This window comes from Mobula hypostoma, chromosome 2 (assembly GCF_963921235.1).
Source record: "Mobula hypostoma chromosome 2, sMobHyp1.1, whole genome shotgun sequence".
Classification (NCBI taxonomy): domain Eukaryota; kingdom Metazoa; phylum Chordata; class Chondrichthyes; order Myliobatiformes; family Myliobatidae; genus Mobula; species Mobula hypostoma.
Window position 1 is genome coordinate 228,333,747 of NC_086098.1, and position 15,646 is coordinate 228,349,392.

Here is a 15,646-nt window from a genome sequence, read left to right on the forward strand (position 1 = left end):
TCTCATCATTATCAGACTTTTCGTAAACAGTATGCAGATTAGTGCTCTTTTGGAAACTGCAGCTTCACGTTTTATCTTATTCTCTTCCCTGTGCAGTCCATTTATTTTCGTCTGCATGACATGTTCTTTGTATGTGTTCTACTTAGTTACATTTTCTGCAAGTTTCACCTTTAAACCTGCTTTGGTCTGGTGTTTGTGAGCCCCTCCCATAACAGCAACACAATTATTCCAGCCAGGCCATTTCCTTTCTAGACGTTGCAATTTTGTTCACGGTCACTTTCATTCCTGACTGCCTGAATTGCTTCTCTGTCTGCTGTTTCCATTGATAGCAATTCCAACTGCTCTTTTAAATGTAAGTTGTTCTTCCTTTAGGAGCCATTTTTGAATGTCTTCTTGTAAGATTCCACAAACTAAACAATCTTAATGCATCATTAGGCCAATCACTGAACTGACAAAGCTCAGACAACTTCTTCATTCCAGCTACATATGCAGAAATGGACCCCCCTTCCTTTTGAATCCTCTTACGAAACCTAAAGCATTCTGCAATCAACAATGGTTTTGGTTCTAAATATTCCTGCATTACTTTCACGATATCACCAAAGCTCATTTCAGCTGGTTTGGTTGGAGCTGTCAAACTTTTAAGCAAACTGTGTGCCTTTAAACCCAGTGCACTTGGCAAAATTGGTACTTGTTTCTCATTGGCTAATTAATTTGTTTTATAATAATGTTCAATCTGTTCCATATACAATATCCAGTTATCTGTTTTATAATCAAACATGTCAATCTTTCCAATGTAGCTAGATATTTCTGCTCTTTTTTATGATTATTATCACCCGATACTCACTGTTTATGAACCCCTGTTTATGAATCCGTTTTCTGTCTTTTTTTAACTGGGCCATTATCAAAGAAAACATGTTGTGCCTTTTTAACTTAACCTTTTGTCGATGCACTTTTTTAACTCACAACGTTTTATTGCACTTCAACAGATAGGAAATTGTCTCAGAACATACACAAAATGCTGGTGGAACGCAGCAGGCCAGGCAGCATCTATAGGAAGAGGTACAGTCGACGTTTCGGGCTGAGACCCTTCGTCAGGACTAACTGAAAGAAGAGATAGTAAGAGATTTGAAAGTGGGAGGGGGAGGGGGAGATCCGAAATGATAGGAGAAGACAGGAGGGGGAGGGATGGAGCTAAGAGCTGGAAAGTTGATTGGCAAAATACCTTGTTGACACAGTAATTTTTGTAACTCCAAAACATAAAACTTAATATAAAGGAAAAGACAGGAGTCCGAAATGTCAGTCTAACTTCATTTTTTTCCTTTAAGCAAGATATGCATGTATTACGTGGTTGCATGATGATGTATGCTATTTACGTACTTTTACATAAAACCCGCAATGTATTAAGTAAACAACAAAGAAAGCTTAATCAAACAGTATATTGACAATATTACTTAAATATTACTGAAATATTAAATACGCAACAGGAGTAATCACAGAAGTGCCTTTAAATTTATCCATGGACCAAGTTGAAAATAACTTAGTCGGGAAAAAGCTGTAGATGCTAAACGTTTTGTGGTGGATGAAGAAGAGATAGCTTATTGGTGTTGATTGAATTTGATGAAAAAATGTTGCTGGATAGAGATAAGTTTGGCTTTATAAACCCTTTGGTTTGAGTTTGTATGTCACCCACTTTGGGATACTTTCCAGTATCAGAAGTTAGGTCACGTAGCAGCTGTGTGTAGGAGTAAAAAGTGGTGTGGTAGATGTGGTGGGGAACATGATTATGGTGATTATGGACAAAAAATTAGGCCAAATGCAGCAATTGTGGAGGGGAACATAGCTCTGCTTACGGAAGGTGTCCTGTATATAAGAAAGCTGTCGAAGTGCAGTGTGGTCAGGTAAAAATGGGCACATTATTTGCAGAGGTTCTTCAGAAAGTACAGAAGACAGTGTCAATGGGACCTATTATATCCAGAATACAGATAAATTACAGTAAGTGTATAAAGTGCATGATTTTTTTACAAAGGATTTGTTCATTGTTGATGAACTAAAATTTATTACTTTCATGACAGATGTGGTGAATTGTACAGCACAAGCTAAAAGTAGGACAGAAAAAAATGAAAATTATATTAAGACCTGTGGAAAAACATAGAGGTAAAAGGCAACTCTAGAAATTATTAATGGTGCTTTATGTGGAAGGGTAACTAATATTCAAACATCTAAGAAGGGTTGTTAATGTTTTTATTTCTCTTTTTCTCTTGTTCTTTTTTTTAATAATGGAATGCTAGAAGAATGCTAGGAGATGGTATTAAACAGGAAATTAGAAATGTGTGCAATAAAGGAACAGCAGTTATAATGGGTGACTTCAATCTACATGTAGATTGGGTGAACCAAATTGGTAAAGGTGCTGAGGAAGAGGATTTCTTGGAATGTATGCGGGATGGTTTTTTGAACCAACATGTCGAGGAACCAACTAGAGAGCGGGCTATTCTGGACTGGGTTTTGAGCAATGAGGAAGGGTTAATTAGCAATCTTGTCGTGAGAGGCCCCTTGGGTAAGAGTGACCATAATATGGTGGAATTCTTCATTAAGATGGAGAGTGACATAGTTAATTCAGAAACAAAGGTTCTGAACTTAAAGAGGGGTAACTTTGAAGGTATGAGACGTGAATTAGCTAAGATAGACTGGCAAATGACACTTATAGGATTGACGGTGGATATGCAATGGCAAGCATTTAAAGGTTGCATGGATGAACTACAACAATTGTTCATCCCAGTTTGGCAAAAGAATAAATCAAGGAAGGTAGTGCACCCGTGGCTGACAAGAGAAATTAGGGATAGTATCAATTCCAAAGAAGAAGCATACAAATTAGCCAGAGAAAGTGGCTCACCTGAGGACTGGGAGAAATTCAGAGTTCAGCAGAGGACGACAAAGGGCTTAATTAGGAAGGGGAAAAAAAGATTATGAGAGAAAAGTGGCAGGGAACATAAAAACTGACTGTAAAAGCTTTTATAGATATGTAAAAAGGAAAAGACTGGTAAAGACAAATGTAGGTCCCCTGCAGACAGAAACAGGTGAATTGATTATGGGGAGCAAGGACATGGCAGACCAATTGAATAATTACTTTGGTTCTGTCTTCACTAAGGAGGACATAAATAATCTTCCAGAAATAGTAGGGGACAGAGGGTCCAGTGAGATGGAGGAACTGAGCGAAATACATGTTAGTAGGGAAGTGGTGTTAGGTAAATTGAAGGGATTGAAGGCAGATAAATCCCCAGGGCCAGATGGTCTGCATCCTAGAATGCTTAAGGAAGTCGCCCAAGAAATAGTGGACGCATTAGTGATAATTTTTCAAAACTCGTTAGATTCTGGACTAGTTCCTGAGGGTTGGAGGGTGGCTAATGTAACCCCACTTCTTAAAAAAGGAGGGAGAGAGAAACCGGGGAATTATAGACCGGTTAGCCTAACGTCGGTGGTGGGGAAACTGCTGGAGTCAGTTATCAAAGATGTGATAACAGCACATTTGGAAAGCGGTGAAATGATCGGACAAAGTCAGCATGGATTTGTGAAAGGAAAATCATGTCTGACGAATCTCATAGAATTTTTTGAGGATGTAACTAGTAGAGTGGATAGGGGAGAACCAGTGGATGTGGTGTATTTGGATTTTCAAAAGGCTTTTGACAAGGTCCCACACAGGAGATTAGTGTGCAAACTTAAAGCACACGGTATTGGGGGTAAGGTATTGATGTGGATGGAGAATTGGTTAGCAGACAGGAAGCAAAGAGTGGGAATAAACGGAACCTTTTCAGAATGGCAGGCGGTGACTAGTGGGGTACCGCAAGGCTCAGTGCTGGGACCTCAGTTGTTTACAATATATATTAATGACTTGGATGAGGGAATTAAATGCAGCATCTCCAAGTTTGCGGATGACACGAAGCTGGGTGGCAGTGTTAGCTGTGAGGAGGATGCTAAGAGGATGCAGAGTGACTTGGATAGGTTGGATGAGTGGGCAAATTCATGGCAGATGCAATTTAATGTGGATAAATGTGAAGTTATCCACTTTGGTGGCAAAAATAGGAAAACAGATTATTATCTGAATGGTGGCCAATTAGAAAAGGGGAGGTGCAACGAGACCTGGGTGTCATTATACACCAGTCATTGAAAGTGGGCATGCAGGTACAGCAGGCGGTGAAAAAGGTGAATGGTATGCTGGCATTTATAGCGAGAGGATTCGAGTACAGGAGCAGGGAGGTACTACTGCAGTTGTACAAGGCCTCGGTGAGACCACACCTGGAGTATTGTGTGCAGTTTTGGTCCCCTAATCTGAGGAAAGACATCCTTGCCATAGAGGGAGTACAAAGAAGGTTCACCAGATTGATTCCTGGGATGGCAGGACTTTCATATGAAGAAAGACTGGATGAACTGGGCTTGTACTCGTTGGAATTTAGAAGATTGAGGGGGGATCTGATTGAAACGTATAAAATCCTAAAGGGATTGCACAGGCTAGATGCAGGAAGATTGCTCCCGATGTTGGGGAAGTCCAGAACGAGGGGCCACAGTTTGAGGATAGAGGGGAAGCCTTTTAGGACCGAGATTAGGAAAAACTTCTTCACACAGGGAGTGGTGAATCTGTGGAATTCTCTGCCACAGGAAACAGTTGAGGCCAGTTCATTGGCTATATTTAAGAGGGAGTTAGATATGGCCCTTGTGGCTACGGGGATCAGGGGGTATGGAGGGAAGGCTGGGGTGGGGTTCTGAGTTGGATGATCAGCCATGATCATAATAAATGGCGGTGCAGGCTCAAAGGGCCGAATGGCCTACTCCTGCACCTATTTTCTATGTTTCTATGTTTCTAAGTTTGTTAGCTAATGATCAGAAAAGGGTGATAATGTTTCTTTTTTCTTTCTTCTTTTTCTTTTTTTCCCTTTTTTAAAATGCTTGAAGTTTGTTAGCTGATGGTTAATGCTGGTTGTACTACTGGGGTTGCAGTGTTAAGCCTGGTTTATACTTCTGCGTCAATGCATCGCTGCAAGGTCTGCCTCGCCGCAAACCCTATGCAAAGCCGACGCGGAACCGTACGCGAGAGCTTGCATTGCTGCGACGCGCACCTCTCCCAAAATGTAACCGCATGTCACGGCAACGCGGACCACAACAACTGTGATTGGTCCGCTTGGTAGCATCGCATTTCTTCCCATGCTGCAATAGCTTCCCATTGGGCGACTGAAGGGCAGGGAAGGAACTTTGGCTGCAATGCTTTCCATAAAGCTTTACAGACCTCAGAAATTATGGAGGACACATTTCGCACGAAAAATGATGCTCACATCTTGTTTAACCCGAGACTACCATGACCATGAAGCCTTGCATGGGCAGGTGTGTGTGCATGCGCGACGTGCGCGAATTGGCGAGCGACGCAGACACACCAACGCACAAGTATAAATGCTCACAACGCGCGTAGGTCACTTGTGTAGGTTACAGCGTCCAGTTAACGCAGAAGTATAAACCAGGCTTTAAAAATGTGAAAGGAATGGTGGAGGAAGACTTTCTGGAAGAAAAGTGTTTGATGTACTTGAATGATTCTCTGTAGGTGGCAGTAATGCATCTTACTTTAGTCTGCCAGCTACCATTAAACATTACTGGAAGAAGAACTCAAATGTGCAGATTCCTTTTACTATCCCATCAGAATCAGTTTTATTGTTACTGGTAGATGTGCTGAAATTTGTTGTTTTGCAGCAGACACCAAGAGTTATGGGATATATAATTACTAATAAATTATGAACACTGAATGTACTTGGACTGCAACCAGAAGTAAGTCTAAATGGGGCCGAAGGGAGAAAAGATCAATGGGTGTCTGTAGGTTAGAGGTCCAAGAAAAAAAACTTCTTAAAAGAACAATGGTGAGTGCAAAGAGTGCTCCTCCAGGAAAAGGCCTGAACACCTCCCTCTGCAACTGGATCCTAGACTTCCTGACTGGGAGACCTCAGTTAGTCCCGATCGGGAGCAGCATCTCCAACACCATCACACTGAGCACAGGGGCCCCCTAGGGCTGTGTGCTCAGTCCACTGCTGTTCACTCTGCTGACCCATGACTGTGCAGCAATACACAGCAAGAATCACGTCATGAAGTTCGCCGATGACACGACCGTGGTCAGTCTCATCAGCAAGAATGACGAGTCAGCATACAGAGAGGAGGTGCAGTGGACAATGGACTGGTGCAGAGCCAACAACCTGTCTCTGAGTGTGAACAAAACAAAAGAGATGGTTGTTGACTTCAGGAGAGCACGGAGCGACCACTCTCCACTGAACATTGATGGCATCCGTTGAGATCGTTAAGAGAACCAAATTTCTTGGTGTTCACCTGGCGGAGAATCTCACCTGGTCCCTCAACATCAGCTCCAAAGCCAAGAAAGCCCAGCAGCGTCTCTACTTCCTGCGAAGGCTGAGAAAAGACCATCTCCCACCCTCATTCTCACCACATTCTACAGATGTACCGAGAGCACCCTGAGCAGCTGCATCACTGCCTGGTTCGGAAATAGTACCGTCTCGGATCGCAAGAACCTGCAGCAGATAGTGAGGTCAGCTGAGAAGGTCATCGAGGTCTCTCTTCCCGCCATTACAGACATTTACACTACACGCTGCACCCGTAAAGCCAACAGCATTGTGAAGGACCCTACGCACCCCTCATACAAACTCTTCTCCCTCCTGCCAGCTGACAAAAGGTACCGAAGCATTCGGGCTCTCACGAACAGACTGTGCAACAGTTTCTTCCCCCAAGCCATCAGATTCCTTAATACCCAGAGTCTAGACTGACATCTAAATCATTTATTATTATATTGTAATTTGTATTAGTTTTTGTGTTGTCTTACGTAGTCTAGTGTAGCTCTGTGCTGTCTCACATAGTCTAGTGTAGTTTTGTGTTGTTTCACGTAGCACCATGGTCCTGGAGGAACGTTGTTTGGTTTTTACTGTGTACTGTACTGGCAGCTTATGATCGAAATGACAATAGACTTGACTTGAAAAGGTGAACCTACTGTAAATTATACCAAATTGGAGAAAGCCAGCATATCTGACTGCTGAAGCATCCTCCTCAGCTTGCATTGGCCCAAGATAAGCCTATCTTTTTGTGGAATGTGGAAAAATCTTTGTCTCACTTCAGCCCACTCCTCCAACTCTTTCTTTTTTGTTCATCCTCCTTCCTGAATTAATTAATATAGAACTCAAAATTTTCATCAATTTTGATGCAATTTCCACCCTTACTATATGTCACCTTCACATGGGATGCCTGGGTCCTCCCTGATGAAGGGTCTTTGATCTGAAATGTTAACCGTTACTCCTTTTTTTGCCAATGCTGTTTCGCCTACAGAGTATTCCCAGCATTTTATTTTTGTTTCTTCTCTCCATCACCATCTCAACATAGGCTAGCTGCTAACGTGCACTACAAGCTCACAGATACCCTCAGTTATTTTGACTGGTCTTCCTCCTATCCTGCCTCCCATAAGGACTCAGTTCCATACTCCCAATTCCTCCATTTCCTTTGCATTTGTTCCCTTAATGAGACACTCCACACATGCGCATCTCATATTTCCTTATTGAATTGTGGGTTCTCTTTTACTATAGTGGACACAGCTCTTGACACCATCTCTTTTATTTCCTACACCTGTTTTCTGACTTTCTCCTAGTAGGTACAGCACAGACTTCCCACAGCCCTTATCTTCCACCCACCTGCTTCCCCATTCAGTAGGTCATTCTTTGTAATTTCAACCAACTCCTGTAACATATTCCCTATTTGCCTTAAGTTTTCACCAGCTTCACTCCCTTTATGATTCCTTGATCTCTTTTATGATTCTCCATTGTATGACACATTCCCATGGAACTACATTAAGTGTAACAGCTGTACTTTCACCTCTCCTCTTCCTACCATCCAGGGACCCCAATAGACTTAACAGGTGAAGCAATGATTTACATACAGTTCTTCCAATCTAGTGTACTGTGTTTGATTTTCATAATGTGGTTGCCTCTATTTTGGAGGAACCAAATGTAGATTGGACAATCGCTTTGCAGTGCATCTGCACTCCATCTGCAGGAGTGACCTTGTGCTTCATGTTGACTCCCATTTAATTCAGAATCTGACTCCTGCTATGATCTTTCTGTCTTCTGCTTATTGCAGTGTTACTAAAGGGGAAGTTTGAGAAACATCTATGGCATGTTGCTCTTGTCTGGACTTAACATCAAATTCTTCAATTTCAGGTACATAACTTGCTCTTCCTTTCTGTATCAGAACTGGCCATTTTGACTCAGTATTTTTTTCTTTCTTGTCTTGCCCGCTGAGCATGACCTTATCATTAACAACACATCGTTGTTGTGGCTATCCCTTCATTCTGAAGAAGTGGCCCACAGAGTGAAGACGCCTGTGCGTGTATTTGTTTAATGTGTACTTGATGTTGCACTCCAAGAAGCACACGATACTTCACAAATCAACTAACTGATTCCAATGGCATGGAAACCACAACGATTGGAGCTGATGGACTTGTTGCAGCCGAGCCGTTGAGTTCGAAGTAACTTCGTCCGCCTCTTCCACCGTGGAGGTCTTGGTTGGATTGTTCTTTGTCAGGGACCTCACCCTCGACCTTACCGCCATAGGTGACCCTCCCAGGAGCATATCTCCAGACAGCATTGCTCTCGGGATCACAGGACCACACAAGCTTCTCCACCACGACAAAGTGACAATCCACAGAGAAGACAACACATTCACAAGTAAAGAAAAGTAATCTGACTTTAAATGCTATAATATTTCATCTGGTCTCACCCTGTCCATATTTTTCCCATCCCTAACTTCTTTTTTGCTACCTAAAACTGACTTGTTTTCTCTTTTCCCCATTTTTTTTGTGAAGGCTTTAATTGTTTTTTTTTCCATAGATGCTGCCTGACCTCCTGAGTATTTCTGGCATTTTCTGTTTTTATTGACTTGCTCAAATGCCTGCTGAAGAGTTACAATCCATAGTTACAATGTGAATACTAACCATTGAGGAATATAGGGGATATGATCTTCCACCATGCAGTAGATCCTGTAAATACTGTAGAAAGCTGGACCAACCACGGGGAATGGCCTTTCTTGTCTTCACAAAAGCCCTTGGCTCAATCAACTGAGAGAGATAATTAAGAATTTTTTCAAAATTTATCTGGTTGCAAGAGGATCGCCACCTAACTTATAAGTTGTGACACTGACTGCAGACAATTTTGCAGTATAGACTGAGATCAAACGAGGCAATGATCAATTCCATTTGTAACATCTCAGCAAACAAAACAGCCCATGCCCACACGCAACAACACCGAGACAACATTCAGACACAGGTTTAAATGTATCTCTTTGATTGCATTGAAACTATATCCTTAATATTGTAATACAAACAATGCAGCAAAACTACATAAAAATCATATTAGGGAAAGGAGCATTATAGAAAAGAAATTACATTAACTCAGAGCCTTGGCAACTGGAGGCACAAGTGGAGCAATATTATTTGTAGATTGTCAAGAAGCTGGAAGTATAGAAAGGATATGTGCAAATAAAGAAAAATTAAAATTATTATTGGCATAATTTATTTTCCAGCAGAATGAAAACAGAAAGATACTATGGATACTTGAAATCTGAAATAACAATTCTAATAATAAAGCTATTTTATTTCAGAATGATATAGAAGGCCATTTGGCTCATCGAGTCTATGGCAGTTGGCAGAACAATCCCATCATTCCCCTTTTTCAATAATTTCTCTGAAACCTAATTCTCTCTTACATGCTCATCATCTACTCCCTGACTGGTGTATCATTTATGCTTTGGCTATTTTACAGTTGTAAATTAACATAGTGTCTCTTAGGGATGTGGGAATATAAACAGGAGCACCCATTGAGAATCCACATGGCAATGGAGAGAAAATACCCAAAGTCAGAATTGGACCTGTTACTGTAAGACAACAGCAATACTGAGAAAATCAGGCTGCTTTGTAGAGAGAAACAGAGTTACAGTTTCATTTGAACAGAATTACAGTTTCATTTGAAGTCCAAAGTCAAGTTTATTGTCATGTGCATAAATACAGGTATGCGTAGGGAGAATGAAAATCCTACTTGCAGCAGCATAACAATATTGTATCAGATAAGGAGCATTCACGCGAAAACCCATAACTTAAGTATGTCCATGCAAGGTGATAAAAGTGGTCATAGATTACCGATCTTTCAACAGGATTGATTATAATCTTCAATTCTTGGATATTACAGAGAGCCATCTCAAACAATTGACAATCCTCCCTATAATGAGAAAACAATGTTATGAAACTTGCTGTGGATTTCCAGCATCTGCAGAATCTCTTAAGGTTAGGAAATGGATGTGATTTATGAGCCAAATGTTATCGTCTTGGATTTAAGTACCAGAATCTCAAAAGAAGGTTGCAATGGCACCAGGTTGCTGGAAATCACCAATTATCTCAGTGTGTAACTAAACCATAATTATTTCCAACAACTTAGTTTCAACTACAATAAAATCAACTTACCGTAAATTATACTTACTGATAAACAAAAAGCAAATCTATAAAGTGAGATAAGTTTATTCCTTTTAAAGACTGCTACAGCTGGTTTGAATTGGTGCAATTAATTTAGTTTCATAATATTACAGGCTTTTTAGTATTGGATGAGAAGAAATTTGGCATAGAGAATTTCTCAGAAATTGACAGAAAGCATCTAAAGCAAGTCCTAAAGTGGTATTAAAGTATATAGCAAACCAAAATAATAGTAACATACAAAAAATGTTGGAGAAACTCAGCAGGTCAGGCGGTATCTACAGAGAGGAATAAAGAGTCAACTTTTCAGGCTGAGACCCTCCATCAGGATTGATGAAGGGTTTCAGCCTGAAATATTGACTCTTTATTCCTCCTCATAGTTGCCATCTGACCTGCTGAGTTCCTCCAGCATCTTGTGTGTGTTCCTCTGGATTTCCCGCATCTGCAGAATCTCTTGTGTAAAGCCAAATAATAGTTCAGACCAACAATTAATGTGAACAAGAATGTGTGATATCACCTGATTTATTTAATCATATTGTTAGAATTAGCTATTATTGACCCTCCTGTTCATGGAAACAATTATTCTTCTTTTTGGGATCCAATAGCCAGGAAGGCAGCTCTGCCCTGCTCCACGAGGGCATGACAAGGCACATAAGAAGTCATGGTCATCCACTACAACCAAGGAAGACCTCAGTTGTGATGCTTGATCATACCACTGGACCCTGACTTTAGAAGTTGAGAGTGAAACTGCACCATTGCAATGGCTTTTCCACTTAAAAAAAACTCTCCTGCACAGGTTTTCTCTCGTCATCGGACACGGTGGACAACCATCATCACCACACTTTGAAGAATAGTGGAGGAGTTTTACCTTCTTCATCTTGTCTCTTAGTCTGTTCGAGCTCCCTCAGAGAACATCATTAAAACAGAATATTTGGATGCAATTCCTTGTTAAATTAAAATTGGCCACTGTATTTCCTCATTAAATCAATACTACTTCAATGGCTTTGAAAAGTATTTTAGGATGTTCAGAGGTTGTGAAAATTTTATTTTATGAATGGTGAGATTTGAATACTTCCAACATGATCCACTAGGTGGAGATGTTTGTTGAAGAGAAATTTCAAATATCTGCTTTCAATCAAAGTCAAGGTTAAATTCTGCATACTAAACACACTTCATACAGAAGACATATACAGGTTCTGTTCTTGTAGTGTAGCACACTTTTCTCCAGTGGCTGTGTTCATTAAGGTTCCACATAGGAGACTGGTCCAAAATGGGTCCATATGAAAATGATGAAAACTCCCTTACTATTTTTGTTCTCTTTTTGCACTACTTATTTATTTTTAATAAATATTTCTTATTATATTTTCTAGTATGTTTTACGTATTGCACTGTACTGCTGCCACAAAACAGCAAATTTCCTGATGCATGTCAGTGATGATAAACCTGATGCAGATTCTGATGCTGAAATGTTTGAGATCATGAGATCCAAGGCAAGTTGAAAGATTGGATCCAAAATTGACTTGATTATTGGAGGCAAAAGTTGATGATGCAGTTTTTGTAATTGGAACCAATGTGATACTGCAGTGATTGGCGCTGACATATTAATTTTGTGATAAGAAAATAGGTTGTTGATATGGTGGAGAATAGTTGTAGTTTACAGGGTGAAATTGATCAGATGGTAAAATAGGCACTGTAATGATAGATGGAATTTCCTTCAGATAAATGCACATGATGCATATTGGGAGAACTAATAAGGGTAGGATAAACACAATGAATTGTAGGTCCTTAATGAGTATTGAAGAACAGAGGATCCTAACAGGGACTGAAGGGATTGAAAAAGGCTTGGATGAGGTAAAGAGTAGAGGAATGGAAATCAAAAGATACTGGATGGAATAGATGAAGGTTGTGGTCAGAATGGGAGAGAAAGTAGATAGCAGCACAGGTAGATTAAGTGGTGAAGATAGCAAGTGGGATAGTTGCCTTCATTATTTGAGGCTTAGAATATAAAGCAGTCTGGTTGGTACACAACTAGTACTATGTAAAGTTCTCATTGGCACACTATCAAAAGGATTCAATTGCACAGGGGATTCACCTGGATGTTCAGTGGGTCAAGCAGCATCTGTGGAGGCAAAAGGATGGTCGACATTTCAGGTTGGGTTGCTGCATCAGGCTACAATCTCTTGTATACCTGAAGCAGGGTTTTTTCCCAGCTTTTTTTTTGCTTCAGATTTCAGTATCTACGCCTTTTGTGTCTTTACTTGGATGTTGCCCTTAGAATGAAGCCTTTCAGTTATGAGGAGCGATTGGGTTTTTCTTTGAAGAGGATTTTGGAAATGCTTTCAGTATGTACCATAGAGGAGATAGCTAAGCAAAGCTAGAACAGATGGTATTAACTAATGTGGGCTGAGATTTGGTTGATAGATAACATATTGTCGGAATAAATGAGGCCTTTGCAGGTTGGCCTGCTGTGACCATTGGAGCAATGCAGACTGGTATTTGAGTCCAATCTATCCACATCCATTAGGTTGATCTGATAAGAGATTTTTTAAAAATTCCCAGTTCAAAGTTTAAGGTAAACTTATTACCAATTTACATACTGTATATGTCACCATATACAATCCTGAGATTCATTTTCTTGCAGGCATTCACAGTATATATAAGAAACACAGTAAAATCAATGAAAGACCATGCCAACAGGACAATCAATGTGCAAAAGACCACAGACTACAAATACGAAAAGAAAAAAAAGGTAAATAAATAAGCAATAAATATTGAGAACATGAGATGAAGAGTCTTTGAAAGTGAGTCCATAGGTTGTGGGAACAGTTCAGTGATGGGGCTAGTGAAACTGAGTGAAGTTATCCCTCCTGGTTCAAGAGCCTGGTGGTTGATGATATGAAACTGAATTGGAATATGAATAGTAGTTTTGATGGAAAGAGGATATTGACAGGCTAAGTGAATAGGTAACCCAAAAAGATGGGGTACAATGAAGAAATTGCGAGATTATCCACATCTGTAGAAAAACTCAAAAATAATAATTTTTTTCTTGAGTGTGGGAGAATGGGAACTATTCATCAAATAATTCCACAGAATTTTTTAATCTCTTTCTGAACAATTGCAACAAGCAAACGTGAATTTATTCTCCCAAGAAGTTCAGCTCTCCCTGTAAACTCCACAAGAGCATAAATCAAGATAATCTGAAAACATAATAGGTTTGAAACCCATAATCCCTTTTCTCAGTTAATACCATTGTACTAACTGCCTTTCTCCATTGTCCTCCAGGGCTTGTGGGTATAATTCAAGATGTCACTGGCAGTAATCAATGGATGGATGGAGGATGTTCAAGGTGTAATCTTAATGCTGAATCATTTAAATTAATTTGTAACTCTTAGAAATCCATTGGTCTAACCATCTGCCAATCATTTCTTCCTGCAAAATTCCATGGTACTATTTGGACTTCCTTCTCATGGTGTTCTTTTGATGTCATCTTCGAATAACTGGATTCATTTTTCCGGTATTTAGATTCTTGAACTATTTGGAGAAATGTCTTTGCAATAATTCATGATTCAAACATCCTATGTCACTGTCGGGAGGAATCTTAAGTATGCATAAAATGTTATCTGAACTTCAAAAGTAAATCGTTGGTCAGGAAACATTTCAGAATGTGCTGAGGACATAAAGGAAAATATATTTCGCGGCTTTTCTAATAGCAGCATTTAGTGCTGTGCACTATTTAAACACAGTTTGGATTTGCAAATAATATTCGTGTTTAAAGTCACCATATCGCTATAAAATATTTAATAATGAATAATCCAATCAGAATATGCAGAAATATCTAATGACTATATAATAACTTCCGGAACGCTCTGATTCGCTTTAATTAGTGTTTACATAAAACGTCGCCAAGCACGACTTGCAACTGTGAAATGATTGATGCATAGTTGGGCCAATAGGCTTCCAGGTTAGGTCTATTTTGTGTTATTGGCAAAGCACCATTTGGCCGGTTACACCAATGGGAAAGCCTAGTTCTTAGCATGCCCCGCCTTTCCCTCGGAGACCAGCTCCCGGTATAGTGTATCGAACAGTGAAGCGGAGGCAGTGCTGGAAGGAGGACGTCGGAATTGTTGTAGGAGACTGCTGCAGGAGCTCAGGTAAAATGCAAGAGGGGTTGACGCTTGCTCTTGGGTATTAGGAGTACATCTCTACCAACCCCATTCATTCCATATGTATCTCATCCGCCGCATTGTAACTGGCTCATTAAAGTAACACTCCATCAGCATAGCAGGGTTGCAAAGTGGTTTAATTAATTGATTTAAAAGGAACTCTTCTCATTAAAAAAACTTCAAACAGATAAAATGCGTCCTGATAGCGTTTGCTGCTTTATCGAAGAAAGTTTTTAAATAGCGAAAATAATAAGATCATCCTAAGGGAGGATGAGCAGGGTGGCCTTGAAATGGAGATATTAACACAAAGGGAATGCATAATTATTATTCAGATGAATTATTATTTAATTAGATGAAAACAATGTGTGTGCCTGTAAGTATCGTCACAATGGAGACGGGAGAATTAATCACACCTACAAAGGGGAATCAGAAGCTGTTTCACAACCATATGGAGAAGATAATGCGGGAAAAATCACATCATCAGCATTTAGTGCAACAGATTTAAATATACTTTCATTTGCTCAGTTGAGTGTGTACAAGCCTTTTCAAAAGATCTATTTGCAAGTACAACTTTTGTAATTGAACTTTATCTGTAGATGCTGAAGTCTAAATGTAGCATATCCGTGAAAGAGGGTGAGTTTCTATTATTATTCAAATTATGAGTTAAAGGTGCAGGAAATCTTTGGATATTTATATTATTCTACCAGAAGGTTTTGCTTTGTTGTTTTGATATGACAGTCTATCCTCTGCCAACGGTCTGCAGGATGGTTTTGACTGTGTGGAATGCAGTTAATTCTCCTTCATTGGTTGTCCAGCTTTCCTTAAGGATCTGCAATGATTTCTGTGATAAGAAAAAAAAGGTGGCTTTTGATTCTTCTGTGGGGCAGTTGGAAAAGCATTCACAAAATCATCTTCTGGTAGCATTCACTATTTTCACAGT

At 40.0% G+C, this 15,646-nt stretch overlaps 1 protein-coding gene across 3 annotated transcripts in view; it reads left to right on the plus strand.

Annotated features, from left to right (window-relative positions):
• The first annotated feature begins 14,603 nt into the window (after window positions 1–14,603).
• The window catches only part of LOC134342912 (engulfment and cell motility protein 2), a 218,360-nt gene continuing 217,317 nt past the window's right edge, over window positions 14,604–15,646 (plus strand). For 2 of the 3 annotated variants that reach the window (XM_063041595.1, XM_063041599.1), the window contains exon 1: window positions 14,604–14,694. The gene's annotated coding sequence lies outside the window, so the exon portion shown is untranslated. The remainder of the gene's footprint in view (window positions 14,695–15,646) is intronic. The other variant, XM_063041597.1, reaches the window with a different exon arrangement.